Here is a 15,658-nt window from a genome sequence, read left to right as displayed (position 1 = left end):
AGGAGTGTTACTTATTGGGTGCCCTTGTACCCCAAGGCCCAACATTTGACTTAAACTTGTATCACCAGCAGTCTATTGACTGGCACCTCTGTGAATCTAAACGAGCTTCCCTGTAGGGTATGGAGGCAGCTGGAATCATTCTTAATAAGAAGCCCAGTGGTTGGCATCCTTCACTGAAATGGGTGAAGACCGAAGTCATAGTAGGTTTTGACAGAGATTCCTTCTCTAAGCAGCGTTTTTAAAAACATCTCTAAGAGTAAAACTTGAAACAAATGGGAGACCTTGTTCCCACCAGGATTTAAAATACCAACATATGTATCAAAGACTCTATTCAATTTGATAAGCGGGTTCAAAGTGACCAGGAAATAGCAAGAAGAAGCCAAGCCTGGAAACCAGCACTTGGTGTTTGGAGAATGTTAAATACCATCTGTACATGGGTTGTTCTCCAAAATCCTGAAGTTCTGAAATATCCCCTCCCCCCACTCCCCCACCTTCTGGTTTTTCTTTCTTGTCAGACATTTATTTCTTTTTAGAGATTCAGAGGGCTTTCTCTGATTAGGACAAGGTGTCACATGAAAAGAAGCAAAAATGGAGTCCACCTACCAACGTGGCATTCTGGTCACAGGGGTGATGGACACGGCAGGGCCGCTCTGAGGGCAGGAGCAGAGGGAGCAGCTCATTAGGGCAGAGAGGCCTCTGCCAAAAACCGTGCTGCTGCAGAAAGAAAGCCACTTCTTATTCTTGGGAAAGGCAATGATTTTAAAGGCGTTTCCTCTTCTGGAAGGATACTAATAACACCTACCTCACTGGGTTGATGTCAGGGTAACGTGAGGGAATTATAGTCAACACTTCATGAACAGGAAAATGCTGTGAAAATAGAACATAGGAGGAAAAGAGGTGGTTCAAAACCCCGAAAACACCACAGCAGCCTGAAAAAGTGGGTCATGCATGTCGGCGTGTTGTATGGTATTCTGTGAACTGATGTGTCCGAGCCCTCTGGGTTTGCCTTCCTCTTTGTACTTCCATAGAAAGTACAAAGGGGGGATACCGCTCCTTCTGAGGGTAGACACCAGCTCTGAATGGCTCTGGCATCTAAAAAAGTAAGCTTACTAAGATCCAACAACGTGCCTGTCACTCACTGCATAGCACCCAGCCTTCTACCATTCTCAGAGGAGCACCTCCTGAAGCCCCCTGAACATGGGAAGGGTGCCCCCCAAGTGTGGGTGGCTGTAAGGGGCCAGCTCCCCTGCCCCAGCTCTGAGGTTTCTGCCCAGCTGTGGAAAAACTAGAGAAGCATCTGACAGAAGCATCTGACTTATGGTGGGATGAGCGAGGATCTCACTCAACTTGGTACCCACATCAGATCACAGCAGGGGGCACTTTAGTCTTTTGCCTAGAGACTAGCTTGGGTGTTGATTAAAATTGCATTAAAATATTAGTAACATTGCATAAAGATAGGGCATCTCCCAGAATTCAGATGTTTGTTCATTCAACAGATATTTATTGAGCATCTAGTTTGTATTGATTTCTAGATGGGAGTTGGGAAGACACAGCAGTGCAGGGGTACAGGGGCCCCCACGGGCAGCATTTCCTAGTGGGATGACAAGATTGCAGGTGCCCTGTCACACCAGGGCATGACTTGTCTCTCCCACAATCCCTTCAGGGTGCTGGTCTGTGCTTCTCCTTAAGTAGCAGAATCTGGATGGCTTGATTCTAACATCTAAGGCAGGTAAGGTGTTTTATGTTCTTGCCTGTCATCCCATGTGTTCCTTATGCCTTTTTTTTTTTTAAATCAAAGAAAATTATTTACTTTCCAGTGCCATTTTAACTTGTTACTAGCGAGCATCTGGCCTGGGTGTTTTGCATTAGCAAGAAAATTCAGGAGGCTACAGAAGGAAATACCTACAACTGAGCAGCAGTGAGAGAGCCACTCCATTCCCTCGCCAGACAATGTGTCTTGCATTTCTCTAGTGTAAATAAAATGATGATTCAAAGAATGTTCCTCATTAATGAGTATCTGATTTAGAATAAAATAAAATCCATGCTGGGAAGTTGATGAGCTTGATTTTGCTGAATTGCTTCTAGCAGGCAACTTATATTTATGGGTCCTTCCCCTTTGACAATTGTCACCAATCGTCTGCAGTTCTTTCTGCTGAGTGGAAAGGGAGAGGCTTGCAGGTTGATTGTAGTTCCCTGTAACTAGAGGCGACATTTGAAAGCTCCAAGCTATTGAAAAGGTAGGTGATTATTAAAATGTAATGTGTTTCTGTTTTCCTGATTATGACCTCCTGGTCTTGCAATTTGCTGCCAAGCACCTGCCAAAAGCTGGAACACAGGTGGTGATGCATCTTCCCAGCTCGGGGAGGGTTTTAGACCATATTAACCACCTACTTGTTCACCTTTCCTTACTGTTTTCTGCAATAGACACACTGAAACATTAGGATACAGGGAGAGAGAGCTGGAAGGTTATCTGGTTCCTTTCATGAAGGAGGAAGGAATATGGTGAGAGAAAGACAGAGAGAGGAAGGATTAAAGGGAGAGAGAAAATAGCACATAATTAATCAGAAATAACACTGAAAACAATTGCTGTGGAAGGGTATTTCCCAGAAAAGCAATAGAGTCCATTCTGAGCACATCTCTACTTACACGAAGCACGCATTAAAATTAGTGGCAATTTGCTTCTGCACACTCTCTGGTTAGTTCCTAGTCTGGCTCCAGCTTGCACTCCAGTGAGCTTGTTCAGATGGAAATGACTGTGTCTATTATGGAGAGTAGGAATCATGGTCAAGTGAGAACACAGTTTTCCTGGAGATAAATGATGGGTGCCCTGCACAAATGACTGGGACCCACCGTCAGCAGGACACCCACGCAGTGCTTTCTAAAAGAGCTGATGGAAACAATCAGCTAATTTTCCTGTCTAGGCTGTTGGAATCAGGCAAACAGGGGCAGTTTAAAGAGCAAGGAGCTCTGTAGCTTGATCACTATGTGAAGTTTCTTTTCTTGTGGACGCTCTATTTCTCCATCTATACAGTGGAACTAATACCTGTGTCAAAGGAATAAATAAAATAATGCTCCTAAGCATGCCCAATAATTCCTGGCAACCTGCACGTGCCAGCTACAGAGAAGGGATATGTTAGTTATGAGGTTCACTCCAAGGGATAGTTTTAAAACTCTGCCCTTTGGTATTTCATTAACAGACAATTCAGAAATTTAAACTAGGGCAGACTCTGAGGGAGAACATATTCTACTCCATGTAGGCTGTGTCTAGAGAGACAAAAGAATTAGTGGCCTAAGCCCACTGCTTCGATGGCTGTTTCCTATTCGTATGCGTACAGGCCATTTATTTGATGATTGATGTATGTTCATAAATCCCAGCCCCAGCACTCCTTCTAGCCCTCCTGCAAAGTAGTATCAAATTAAAAGTTACCACATCGTTCTCCCTTTTCTGAATTGGGCAACGTATACACAGAGTTAGATCTTTCATTTAAATGCAGGTAGAGACTAAGACTGAACGACTACAGACATAAAGAATCCACATTGCTCCCTCTGGTTTCAGGTCAGATGTCCTTATATACCAAGGACAGGGTCTGGTCCCATAGGAGATCCCATACAGATCTTCTGTAGATCTGGGTGGGAGTCATGAGGTCCTCTCAAGTTTCACATGCGACAGCTCAGCCCTGCCTGACTATGCATTGTGACTGCCAAGGGGAGGTCGGAAATCCCGCCAAAGAGCATCAACACAGGCTCTGAGAGAGAAGGCACATACAACAAAAGCCACCGCCGCCGTGAAATTGGATCCGTCTCTGCCCCTGTGGGGCTAAGTGGCAGTTGAGTGTGCTTATAAATGGCATAAATCACTTGCAGAACCTCAAGGAACAATTAACTCGGATTGAAAATAGCTGCTGAGATTTCACCTCCTTGCGCATTTATGTCCCTTCACTTCAGTTTTTAGTTTTGAAAAAGGTAGGGTTAACATTGTTTTGAGGGCCAACTTGCCAGAAAAATCTTTAGCTGTGGCATCTGTTTCACATTCCATGTGATTTGAATATTCACAGGTTTGCCTTTTTAAAATAATTATATAGTTATTAAAAGAACAAAATGAAATAGAAGCTAACTGATTCTTTTGAGACATCAACCTGGTAGTGTAGAGTTGTTCAGATGGTTTCAGTGCAAAGGAGGGAATAGATAGATAGATAATGGACAATAGATAGATGATAGATAGATGGGTAGGTAGGTACGTAGGCAGATAGACGGATGGATGAAAGCCTCTAGAAAGAAACCAGGCTGGCAACAAAGAAGACTTTCCATGTCTGTTTAGATCCACCCGCAGTCCTGTGGATCCTTCACTTTACATTGGATGAGGCATTAATCGCTCAGCCATTGGGAAGCACAGGATGAGCCTATGAAAAATGATGAGAAGTAGAGTGTTCATCGGAGAAGGCAATGGCACCCCACTCCAGTACTATTGCCTGGAAAATCCCATGGATGGAGGAGCCTGGTGGGCTGCAGTCCATGGGGTCGCTAAGAGTTGGACACGACTGAGCGGCTTCACTTTCACTTTTCACTTTCATGCATTGGAGAAGGAAATGGCAACCCACTCCAGTGTTCTTGCCTGGAGAATCCCAGGGACGGGGGAGCCTGGTGGGCTGCCGTCTATGGGGTCGCACAGAGTCGGACACAACTGAAGGGACTTAGCAGCAGCAGCAGCAGCACTTTCATAAAGAACTATGCCAAGAGCTGTTACCTTTCTTTTTTTTTCTGAAAGAATAATTTAAGCTTTTTTAAAAAAAAAATTAAAAACAATTTAAGTTCGTGGAAGGAAATGTGGAAAATACAAGAAATATCTTAAAACATTAAAATGATCTCTAGTTTTTCTTCCCTGTGTTTTGATGCCTTTCTTTCCAGCTGGAAAGACTGTGCAGGGAGTGAGCAGGAAGTAGGTCAGAACATTCAGAGGAGTGGATGAGGTTCAGGATCTGTAGGCTTCTCAAGGCTGGAGCCCTAGGGGCTGTCTGCTCTGTCCAGTCTCCTCCAAAGGAGGATACTCAGAGACCATGTTCCTCCCATAGTCCCACTCCTTAAGTCCTGAAAGTCTCTATAAGCAGATGTAGTTGCTCCAGAGGTAGGGGAAGGCAAATCTAATATCCACTCTGTTTTGTTTCTCTATTTTCCTCTTTCAGAGCCCTGTGAGGTCCTCTCTTTGTACACTCTTTACTCTCTATGTGGCATCCCCCAAAAGCCCCTCCCTTACAATGGGAGGAGTGCTCTGTTAGAAAAAGCACAGAACTGGGGAGTGCTCAGCTTGCCTCATACTTAGGCAATCGTGGGTGATTTTTCTCATCTCTCCAGGGGGTGAGGGTCAATGGCTCTTATATGTGGACAGGAGGACAGAAGCATGTCGTAATCACCTAGGGAGCTTTTTCAAATTAATAAGAAAACAAGATCTGTAAGCATTCACCCAAGTCAAGCCCTTGGTGATTCACTGGGAGTGTGGTGGGAGTGGGCGGCGGGGCAGCCACAGGTAGGGACATGGCCCCAGCGGCTGGGAGTCCACAAACTTGAGGGGAGGATGCTCATACTCACTTCCGCTTCTCTTGAGCAACATGTCACTAGACAACCCCCAGCACCGGCCATCCGAGAGATTCCTGGGAGGAGAAACGTGCTGCTGTGAATTGAAGGAGTAAAGAGCCAGCTCAGATCCCACTTTCTGTTGCTGTGCAACATCTTGCCTAGAGACACTGACCACAAGGGAAGGAACCGGCCTTTTCTCTGTCCTCTGACTTTGTATTCATCAGGAAAACTAATTTTTGACTCCAGTTTTGAACTTTCTAGCCAGAAAAGGTTAATATTGTGCTTTTCACCCTGTGGTAAGTTTTTTAAGCTATCCATCTCCTTTCCCTATTCAGTGGGGTTGATGAGAGCTAAATTGTAGAAATCCTTCATACCAAGCCAGATAAATGCCTGTGTGATGCTACTAAATGGATAGCATTAGTGATGAACAAAAGTCAGGAACCACATGCACCTTTTCCCACATTATTTTGCGTCCCTTATAAAATTCTCATGCCAGCATGTGTGTAACAGTTTTTCATTTAAATGTAAATGCCCTCTGTACTCACATGACTTAACTTTGCTAGTTTCACTAAAATAAGACTACGTTGAATAACTTTATCATTTAGAAGGTTAGTGACAAGGAGAAAAACCTTCAGAACCAATCAGAATTCATTGGGTCAGATGTAGGAAAGAGTGGAGAAATAGTGCTTAGGGTAACTCTTCGTTCACTGTTGTTGTTCAGGGGCTCAGTTGTGTCTGACTGTGACTTCATGGAGCTGCAGCACGCCAGTCTTCCCTGTCCTTCATCATCTCTCAGTGCTTGCTCAAACTCATGTCCATTGAGTTGGTTTTGCCATCCAATCATTTCCTCCTCTCTTATCCCCTTCTTCTCTTGCCTTCAATCTTTCCCAGCATCAGGGTCTTTTCCAATGAGTCGGCCCTTTGCATTAGGTGGCCAAACTATTGGAGCTTATGCTTCAGCATCAGTCTTTCCAATGAATATTCAGTATTGATTCCCTTTAAGATTGACCAGTTTGATCTCCTTGCAGTCCAAGGGACTCTCAAGACTCGTCTCCAACACCACAGTTCAAAAGCATCAATTCTTTGGTGCTCAGCTTTCTTTATGGCCCAGCTCTCACGTCCATCTGTACATGACTACTAGGAAAACCATAGCTTCATTCACAGGCATTTATCTTTTTTCTTCTAAACAAGAAGAGTTCTTTTTCTTTGCTTGGCCTCAGTAATAAGCAGTAGAGTACTGAGTGGCTGCTTGTTGGTATTTATGTCCTAAAGCTTTATATTTAAATAAGAGATCTTTGATGTATTTACTCACTGACACAGCATGAGATTGGAAACCCCCAATCAGCAATCGGCAGCAACAGTGTTAGACGTGTGCACGTCAATTGTTACGGGAGCCTCTGCTTACTTCACGCTCTCCCTGAGCCAGGGTTCTAAGACAACATGAAAGGTCCAGTGAGTAAATGAATGAATGAATGTCCTGATTTTGGATTCAGTGGAGAGTAAACTTGAAAAACAGTATTGGCAAATCCTTCATCATGTTATAGCACCAATAGTTCAAAGGGGAAAGGGAGGTATGTCTTAGTCTGCTCAAGCTGCTGTAACAAAGAACCATTGACTTCATAATGAATTTTGAGTAGACATAAGGATTCAGCCCATAAAGGGTATATGAATCAAAGGAATGTTAATAGAGCATTGAGGCTCAACTCCCCTGTCTGTGAGTGGGTTACCTAACTTCCTTAAGATTTTTCTGTTTATCTATAATACCTACCTTAAGTATTGTTCTGAAGGTGAAGTGGCATGACCAGTGTTCCACAGTTGGCATAAGGATTAGTCAATGAATGCTCCATCAGGATGACTAACATTACCTCTGCTGCTATTCCTAATCCCATGCTCCTGTCATTTCTCATTCTTAGAGGAAGGTAAGTACTGATGATGATAGATCTACTTCAGAGAACCTCGAGAGCTTCAAGGCTTTCTTAGAGTGATAGTTTCTATCTTGTGTTTTCATGTACAAAATGCAAGCACTCTACAGACGGCTACAAACCAAATGCTAGGAAGTTCCAGATGCTGTTATTGCTATAAGGAGAGCACTCTTGGAATGCCAAGCGAATATTGACTTCTGAGTCTGTGCTAGTGCATTATGGTAAGCTTGAATGCCTCTTTCTTATCACTTTACAGGGTGAGAGTTGAACGTAGGCTCCAAGTTGGAAGATAGCATTGGAGCCTGGTTGCTTACTACTCAGAATGCCATTTAGGGGAGCTGTGTAAAATCAATAAAGAAGCCCTTTCTGCCCTTGCAGGAATCCGTGTCTTACAAATGTCTCTAATGATATTTTTATGAGCTAACCTCTGTGGTGGGTTTTTGGTTTTATTTGTTTTATTTCATTTTGTTTTGATGTTTTTGCCCAAAAAGGCAAAGAGAGAGAGAAAGCTTGCCTTTTAAATTATTATCACCATGTACTGGATGTTTGAGGGTCTCTTGATCATAAATAAACCTTACCTTAGTTACATCTTTCCTTAACTGGAATTGACACAGTGACTAACCTTAGTGATTTGAGAGAAATGACTAGGAAATATACTTCAAGTATCCATATAGAATTTTCAAGCAATACTAGGGAAAACCTTCTTTACTGTGGTAGAGCTCCTTACAAAATGGCTTAAGGAACTCCTAGTTCTATCATACTGAAATGCAAAAAAGACTTTTGTTCATAAGGCATTTGCATTTATGTCTTTGTGCTGAGGGATTTGGGGGCAGATAGGAACCTTACCTAAGTTGTCATCACTGTAAGTCATCACCCTCAAGAAGATGGCCAGTTTGAAGGGGAAAAAGAAAAGGTGTTTCAACAGTTAATTCTTGAAGTAGAGAAAAACTGACCAAAACGTTTGCCTAGTTTCTTGTCACCCAGCATGCAGTTTGGTGTCCATGAAAAGAAAGAGTTGTATCGGAGAAGGCAATGGCACCCCACTCCAGTACTCTTGCCTGGAAAATCCCATGGACGGAGGAGCCTGGTGGGCTGCAGTCCATGGGGTCGCTAAGAGTCGGGCACAACAGAGTGACTTCACTTTCACTTTTCACTTTCATGTATTGGAGAAGGAAATGGCAACCCACTCCAGTGTTCTTGCCTGAGAATCCCAGGGACGGGGGAGCCTGGTGGGCTGCCGTCTTTGGGGTCACACATAGTCGGACGCGACTGAAGTGACTTAGCAGCAGCAGCAGCAGAATTAACACAGAGGGCATGTATTATATCTTCCCTTAACTGTTTCTCTTCAGGTAAGATGAGGACTTACATAACCAGGAAAAACATTTTCAGGATACTCTTTTGACTTTGGGTGGATGTGTGTGCATTTTTTAAAAACCACTAATCTGTCAGAGCAAGTTGCGCTCTGCCACTGGGAACAAGAGACTGGGTGTGAGCCATCTCATCTCCCAGGCTAGGAGAGCAGATTGGGTGGTGAGGTGTAGTGTATTCCTATCGATCACTGATAAATATATTCCTGTTGAGGTGATGGGGTACCACACAGCCGTTAGACCACTGCTCTAGAGCCAACTGGCATTGGTTATGTGGCTGTACCTTCTGCTGAGTCTCCAGGGTCACAGAGAAGGGGAGAAAGGAGTTCTGATCTGACTCCACAAATGCTGAAATGCCATCACTTGCTATTTTGACACCAATTCGTCAAGTTGTTCTTGATTTTCAAGTGCATCAGAATCACCTGGGTGACATGTTAAAAAAGGAGACTTTGCTTCCCTGCAAGAGGTTTTGATTTAGCAAGTCTGAGGAAGAGCCTAGAAATTTGCAATTAGAAAAAGAAACTCTTGGCTAAAAAGATAGGTTTACCCTTTAAGAAAAGAAAAAAAGCAACAGACTCTTACTGAGTATCTATAGGAGAATGTGCCTGGCACAGTGAGATGATACATATCTTATCTTGGTAAGTTTTAATTTTATTTATGTTTTCTTACATATGAGAAATCCAAAGGTTGGGTTAGTTATTACCTTGTTAAAGGTCACATAGCTAAAATATTTAAAAAAATTTTTTCCTTAGACTTCTGGATTTATACATGTAACCATTTGGATTAGGCTTTGCCTAGTGAGGAGGCTGGGTTTTGCTACTATCTGACTCAACCTGGACTTTCCAGCCTGATCCTGTGGAAGGAAGTGGGACTCATGCTTGCTAGGTCCTGTGATCACAGAATATCACTCCTGGAAGGCTGGCTGGATTTCATTGCTTATATTTACCAGTTCAGGGGCCATGAAGCTCCCCTATGATACAGTCACCATACAATTAGCAAATGAACCATAAAGCATTGATTTCATTAGTTTATTCATTTATGAATTCATTAGTTCACTTAAATATTTACCAAGAATGACTCTGTTTGCTCAGCATTATGCAAAACACTAATACAGTAGAAAGTTGTAGAGTGAAGCTAGTAAATCAAAGTTTGTGTGCTTCCCTCAATGCTTGATAAGCATCGTGTTCCTAGATAAGTCCCCTCTGGTCTCAGGTTCTCCCTGTTGGCAAATTTAGGGAGTGAAACTGGATGCTCCTGAATGTAAAATTTGATCCTTGAACTGTGGGATGTATGTGTTCGGTGGGTGTGGAGGGAAGTAGACGAAGAAGGAAGAGACCCAATCAAAATGTGTGCACATGACATCATTGGAGAGAAATTACAATTTTGTGTCTGACCCTAGGGGAAGTCAAGTAGTACAGCTTCCTATGGGAGAGGCAGTCAAGTATGGTGGCATACGAACTCGGGAGTGAGGAGTGGAGAAGTTTGCATTAGTGGAAAGGAAACAGGAGCAGATTCAGCAAGTGTGTAAACTCCGAGGCATGAACTTTGCTGATTTCACACCTCCTACCATAGCCCAGGGTCCTCTTTGCCATGCTGGTCACAGCACAAAACACCTCTGGGGCTAGGTGAGCCATCTGTAGGCAGTTGCCAGGTTTAGCAAATAAATGTACAGAATGCCCAGTGAAATTTGAATTTTAGATCAACAATGCAATTTTTATAAAGAATAAGTATGTCCCAAATATTTCATGGAACATATACATACTTAAAAATTATGCAGTGTTCATCTGAAATTCACATTTTAACTGGATATTCTGTATTTCATCTGGCAGCTCTTTGCTGTGGGCAGTCTCTCAGAATCTGGGCATGCCCATGAACAGGGAGGGGATAGCAGCCTCTGAGCACTTTAGCTGTTTCTAGCTCCTTGATCAGTGGCTCACTCAGAACACCTCCCTGAAGTTCTCTTTGGCCAGACAGCAGAGAGAACCAAGCTATCCTTTTTTCTGCCACCCACACTCTGCAGGTGAGAACAGAGCAGCCCTTGGAATCTTTGTCTCACGAGCCTGCTTATCACCAGAATTAGCATTTATTGTCCTGGAAGCGTTAGATTCCTTTATGTCTCTCTTCCCCATGGCCTTGGAGGCTCACGAACACATTGGAAAATTGTTCTGCTTGCATTCTCTTGTCTCACTCTCATTCCCACCATTCTGCCCCTTGTCAGTAAGAGCAAGAGCAGCTGTAAGAGTAGATTTCTGTTACCAGTGGTAAGAGTTATTATTTTTCTTGTTAATCGCTTTCTTTTAAGAAAGAGTCCCTGTCTTCTCTGTCTCTTGAATTTTGTCTTTATTTCTTCATCTCCCTGTGTACTTCTTTTATCCTCACCTTTGGATCCTTGAGTCCACTGCCTGTTAGGTGGGCCGTCCTCAAGGACACTTGCAGTCTGAGATTGATTGAGCAGCCTGAGCAGCACAATTCCTGTCCATATCCCAGCACGCTGTTCCATGTAAGGCAAGTTAAAGGATTTCTTTGGGACACGGGTAATATCCGAGTTTTCTTCCTTGAACAATCATGAGTCTCTTGTGAGCAGACAAGCTCTATTCATTAATCTGTTTCTCCAACATCTCTTTGGTGCCATAACAAATGTCTTCAAAATGAAGCTCTGCCTGTGGTTGCTCAGGAGGTGCACGCTTCAAACCTCCAATCTACTGTCCTATCTTCTAGTACAATGGGGTGGTTTTTGATCTACTGCAATCGGGGCAACCTGGAAGAGGTCAGGACTTAACTTTGACCTGCCTACTGAAATGGACCAAGTGCTAGGAGCTCCAGGCTGGGGGTAATGCATGGTATCAGAGGCATCAGCAGGTCATGATCTATATGACAAGGTGTCAAGTGGAGAAGGCCCCATAATCCAGGGAAGTCTTTTAGCAACTAGGGCCCCAGCTGTAGATGCAGATTCAAGAGTAAGATCTCCACTGAAAGGGAGAAGAGAAGCCGGCACAGGGTTGGCAGGGATTTAAAGGCCTGGGAACAACTTAAGGCAGGGGCCCAATCACCGAATGTAGGACACAGAGTGGCCTGGGTCTCAGAAACAAAAATACCCTGCCTTGTCAGAACAGGGACACATATTGGGAGCCACAGAGGTAGCAAGTGATTTGTGGTCATCAGAGGCTGAGTTAGAACGGCTTAAATTCAAATTTTCCAAGATCAGGGTTGTTCCTTTGGGTGCCATGGAAATGAGGCTGGGTGGCCTGAGGAGAGGCCAGGTAGGATAGGTGGGAATTGGGCAGGGCCTGTCATTGCTATCAGCCTCTCATGGGTTTTCATGAGCACAAAAATTTAAAGAGTGTTTCAGGCACTGAAAATGATTTCCAGGGACTTCCCTGGTGGTCCATCGATTAAGAACATTTGCCAATTAAGAAGCTGCCTGCCAATTCAGGAAACACAGGTTTGACCCCTGGGAAGATTCCACACGCTGTGGGGCAGCTAAACCCATGGGCCACAACTCCTGACCCCACGCGCTGCAGCTACTGAAGCAGTGCACTCTAGAGCTGATGCTATGCAACAAGAGAAGCCACCGCAATGAGAAGCCCACACACCACAACCAGAAAAGCCCGTGCACAGCAACGAAGACACAGTGCAACCCCCTAAAAATAAGTAAATAAAGGACATGGTTTGAAAAAGAAAACTAATTCCATTGGGTGAATCATTCTAATCAGACTGGATTCCTGGATAATCTACAAGGCAGCAAGTTTAAAACGTCATTCAGATCGAAGAAGCAGACAGATGGTTGCTGTTTACAGAGGCTCTAGCTTCCTCTGTAAACAAGGGTTTTAGCATGGCCCCCGGGGGTCAAGGAAGGAAACTAGGAAATGGCCCTAGGGGAGGGCCACTGAAGCCTGGTGCCAGCTGAGTTATGATACAGAAAGGTGTTTGCCAAGCTGTAGTGAGACCTGCTCTTCCCAGAATGCGATGGTCTTTGCACAGTCAAGAGCTGGCTGGAGAAACCACCGTGGCTGCCGGCCCCACAGGGAAGGACAGGGGAGATGTTCCAGTCACAGGTCTGTGGGCCACGCAGGCGAGACCCTCAAGCTGCATCAGAGCAAACCGCCAGCAGGTGCTTCTCCTGCCTGAGCTCCTGGAGTCAGCATGTGGAGCAGCCAGCTGTGTCTCTGGTGACAAGTGACTATTCTCAAGCTCTTTGGAGCGTGGAGTCATCCACGCAGAAAGCTCAGACCACGGTTGAGTGCAGGTAAAGTGAAATGCCGGGTGCCCAGCAATGGCTCGAAGGGCCAGATGAAGGACGCAAAGGAAGGACCACAGAATCTGCAGTTTCCCTGGAGAGAGGAGGAGGCCAGCGTGCCGGAGGACGCTTCACAGCTCCAGAGGCCGTCGATGGCAACACAACTTGTTGTCATCCTTCCAGAGAGAGCAGACACTTGTGGCAGCAACTTATCTCCTGGGCCTTGCTCTTCCTACTCTGTCCCAGAAAAGTAAGTCACACAGCCAGCCCTACATCGGAAGAGGATCTCAGCTAAAATACTCTCTCAGGACTGGGATCCATAGTTGTTGTTGTTTTTTTAAGTCCCTAAATAGGTATTTTCAAGTGAGGCTTCCCTTTGGGGCTGTTATTGCAATTTAACTGGTTTATAAAGATTTTAAGAAATGCATTTTAGAGTTTTATACATTTATCTATTTTTGTTGTTCAGTCGCTAAGTTGTGTCTGACTCTTTGTGACCCCATGGACCGCAGCACGCCAGGCTTCCTTGTCCCTCACCATCTCCCAGAGCTTGCTCAAACTCATGTCCATTGAATCGATGATGCCATCTAACCATCTCATCCTCTGATACTCTCTTTTTCTCTTGCCTTCAGTCTTTCCCAGCAACAGGGTCTTTTCCACTGAATCAGTTCTTTGCTTCAGGTGGCCAAAGTATTGGAGCTTCAGCTTCAGCATCAGCCCTTCCATTGAATATTCAGGATTATTCTAGGCCAAACAGCTGTACCAGGTAAACACTTTGGCCTGGTCCAGTCCAGGCTGATGGCTGGGTTCTGCAGTTCTGGGATTGGGTGGTAACAGACTTCCTAGTGTGAAATTCTGCAATTCCTGGTCCACCATTATTATTCTTCTCATGCTGGACTGTCTCAGTGGAAGGAGACCTAAAAGAGTCAGCGCATGTCCATAGGGCTTAGACTGGAAGAAGACATGATAAGAACCCTGAACACTTGTCTAAGACCTTTGCCTCTTCAAATATATAACATCATCTAATAGTTCTACTAGATTCTTAACAGTTCCATGGAAAAAGTCAAATCATTGTTAGTACCTCAGTTGTTTGAGGAAACTGCAGCCCAGAGGGGCTGAGTGGCTTGCCTGAGGTCACACAGCTGAGACTCAGGTGGGCCAACACAGATCCATGCTCTCAGCGCACCGTGAAGGCTGCTACAAGTGAGGGCCTGTTCCAGGCTCCAGGTGGGCTGCTTGTTCAAATTGTTCTTCACATTCTCCCTCCCAGTCATTTAGAATATGTGAGCAGGGTCACTGGCCTCATGTTCTAGACAGAAACTTCCAGTGCTGTTTCTACCCGAGGATTTTGTTTCTTGAATCTCTTCTCCAGTCTTCATTCTACTTACAGCTGCTGGGCAAGAACCTTAATTTTTATTCAAGCTCCTACTCTGTGTAGGACACTATTGTTAGTTTTAAACTAATCCTAACTTACTTATTCCTCATAATAACCCTATGAAGGAAAATACAGTTTCATCTCCATTTTTCAGATTTAAACCAAGGCAAGGGACAGTAGGCGGATTCCATAGCCAAGAAGTGGCAAAGATGCCATTCAGTTTAAGCTGGCGGGTCTCAGTCCATTGTCTTCATCACTATGTCACCTGTTTTAATGTAGACCAATGATTCTCAAACAGTATACATTAGGATCTCTGAATCTCTCAGATTTGGATTCAGTAGATTTGGGGTAGAAGACATGAGAATTTCCATGTCTGGCAAATAATGATGCAGATGCTGCTGGTGGCGCCCACACTTTGAGAACCCTTGATTGAAGGGTGCCCATATAGCTACCTGAGAATTCACTGGGTGAGTTTTGAAAAATGATGACTCCCAGGCTCCATTCCTAGATATTTTGACTTAACTGGTTTTGAAAAGGGGACTAGGAATATGTAGCTTTACAAAACTCCACTGGGGATTTTTAATTTTTATTGTTTTATTCTTTTTTATTGAATGAAAATTCTTCAAATTCTATCGTGCTTTACAGTTTTCAGGTTTTACACATTTGATTTCATATAATCTCATAATAACTCTCCCCCCCCGCACTTCTATATTGCTTCTTCCCTCTTTCCTCTCCCCTCTGACAGCCACTAGTTTTATTCTCTATGTCTGTGAGTCAGCTTCTTTTTTAATTTTATTCACTAGTTTGTTGTATTTTTCAGACCCCACAATAAGTGACGTCATACAGTATTTGTCTTTTTTTTGGTCTCACTACTTCTCTTAGCATAAGGTCTTCAAAGTCCATCTGTGTTGCTGCAAATGGCAAAAATTTCATTCCTTTTTATGGCCTAGTAGTATTCCATTGTACGTGTTTACCACATCTTCTTTATCCATCTATCTGTGGGTAGATTCTTGGGCTGCTTCCATACTTCGACAATTGTGAAGTAATGCTTCTATAAACATTGGGGTACATTTTTATTTTCAAATCAGTGATTTTGGGTTTGGTGGGGGGATATGTTCCCAAGAGTGGAATCACTGGGTCATATGGCAGTTCTATCTTTAGGTTTTTGAGAAACCTCCATGTTTCCCAC

General features: G+C 44.0%; 1 long non-coding RNA gene across 1 annotated transcript; it reads right to left on the bottom strand.

The window, feature by feature from the left end:
- Nucleotides 1-498: 498 nt before the first annotated feature.
- On the bottom strand, nucleotides 499-2,759 carry LOC147363006 (uncharacterized). The gene is made up of 3 exons (XR_015136687.1): nucleotides 2,647-2,759; nucleotides 803-867; nucleotides 499-714 (listed from the first exon to the last, which is right to left on the bottom strand). It is a non-coding gene; the product is annotated as an uncharacterized LOC147363006 (long non-coding RNA).
- Nucleotides 2,760-15,658: the final 12,899 nt, after the last annotated feature.

This window comes from Bos grunniens, chromosome 11 (genome assembly GCF_055505025.1).
Source record: "Bos grunniens cultivar Pamir isolate PY7600 chromosome 11, Bosgru_T2T1.0, whole genome shotgun sequence".
Taxonomy (NCBI): Eukaryota; Metazoa; Chordata; class Mammalia; order Artiodactyla; family Bovidae; genus Bos; species Bos grunniens.
This window is presented reverse-complemented; position numbering and strand designations above follow the sequence as displayed.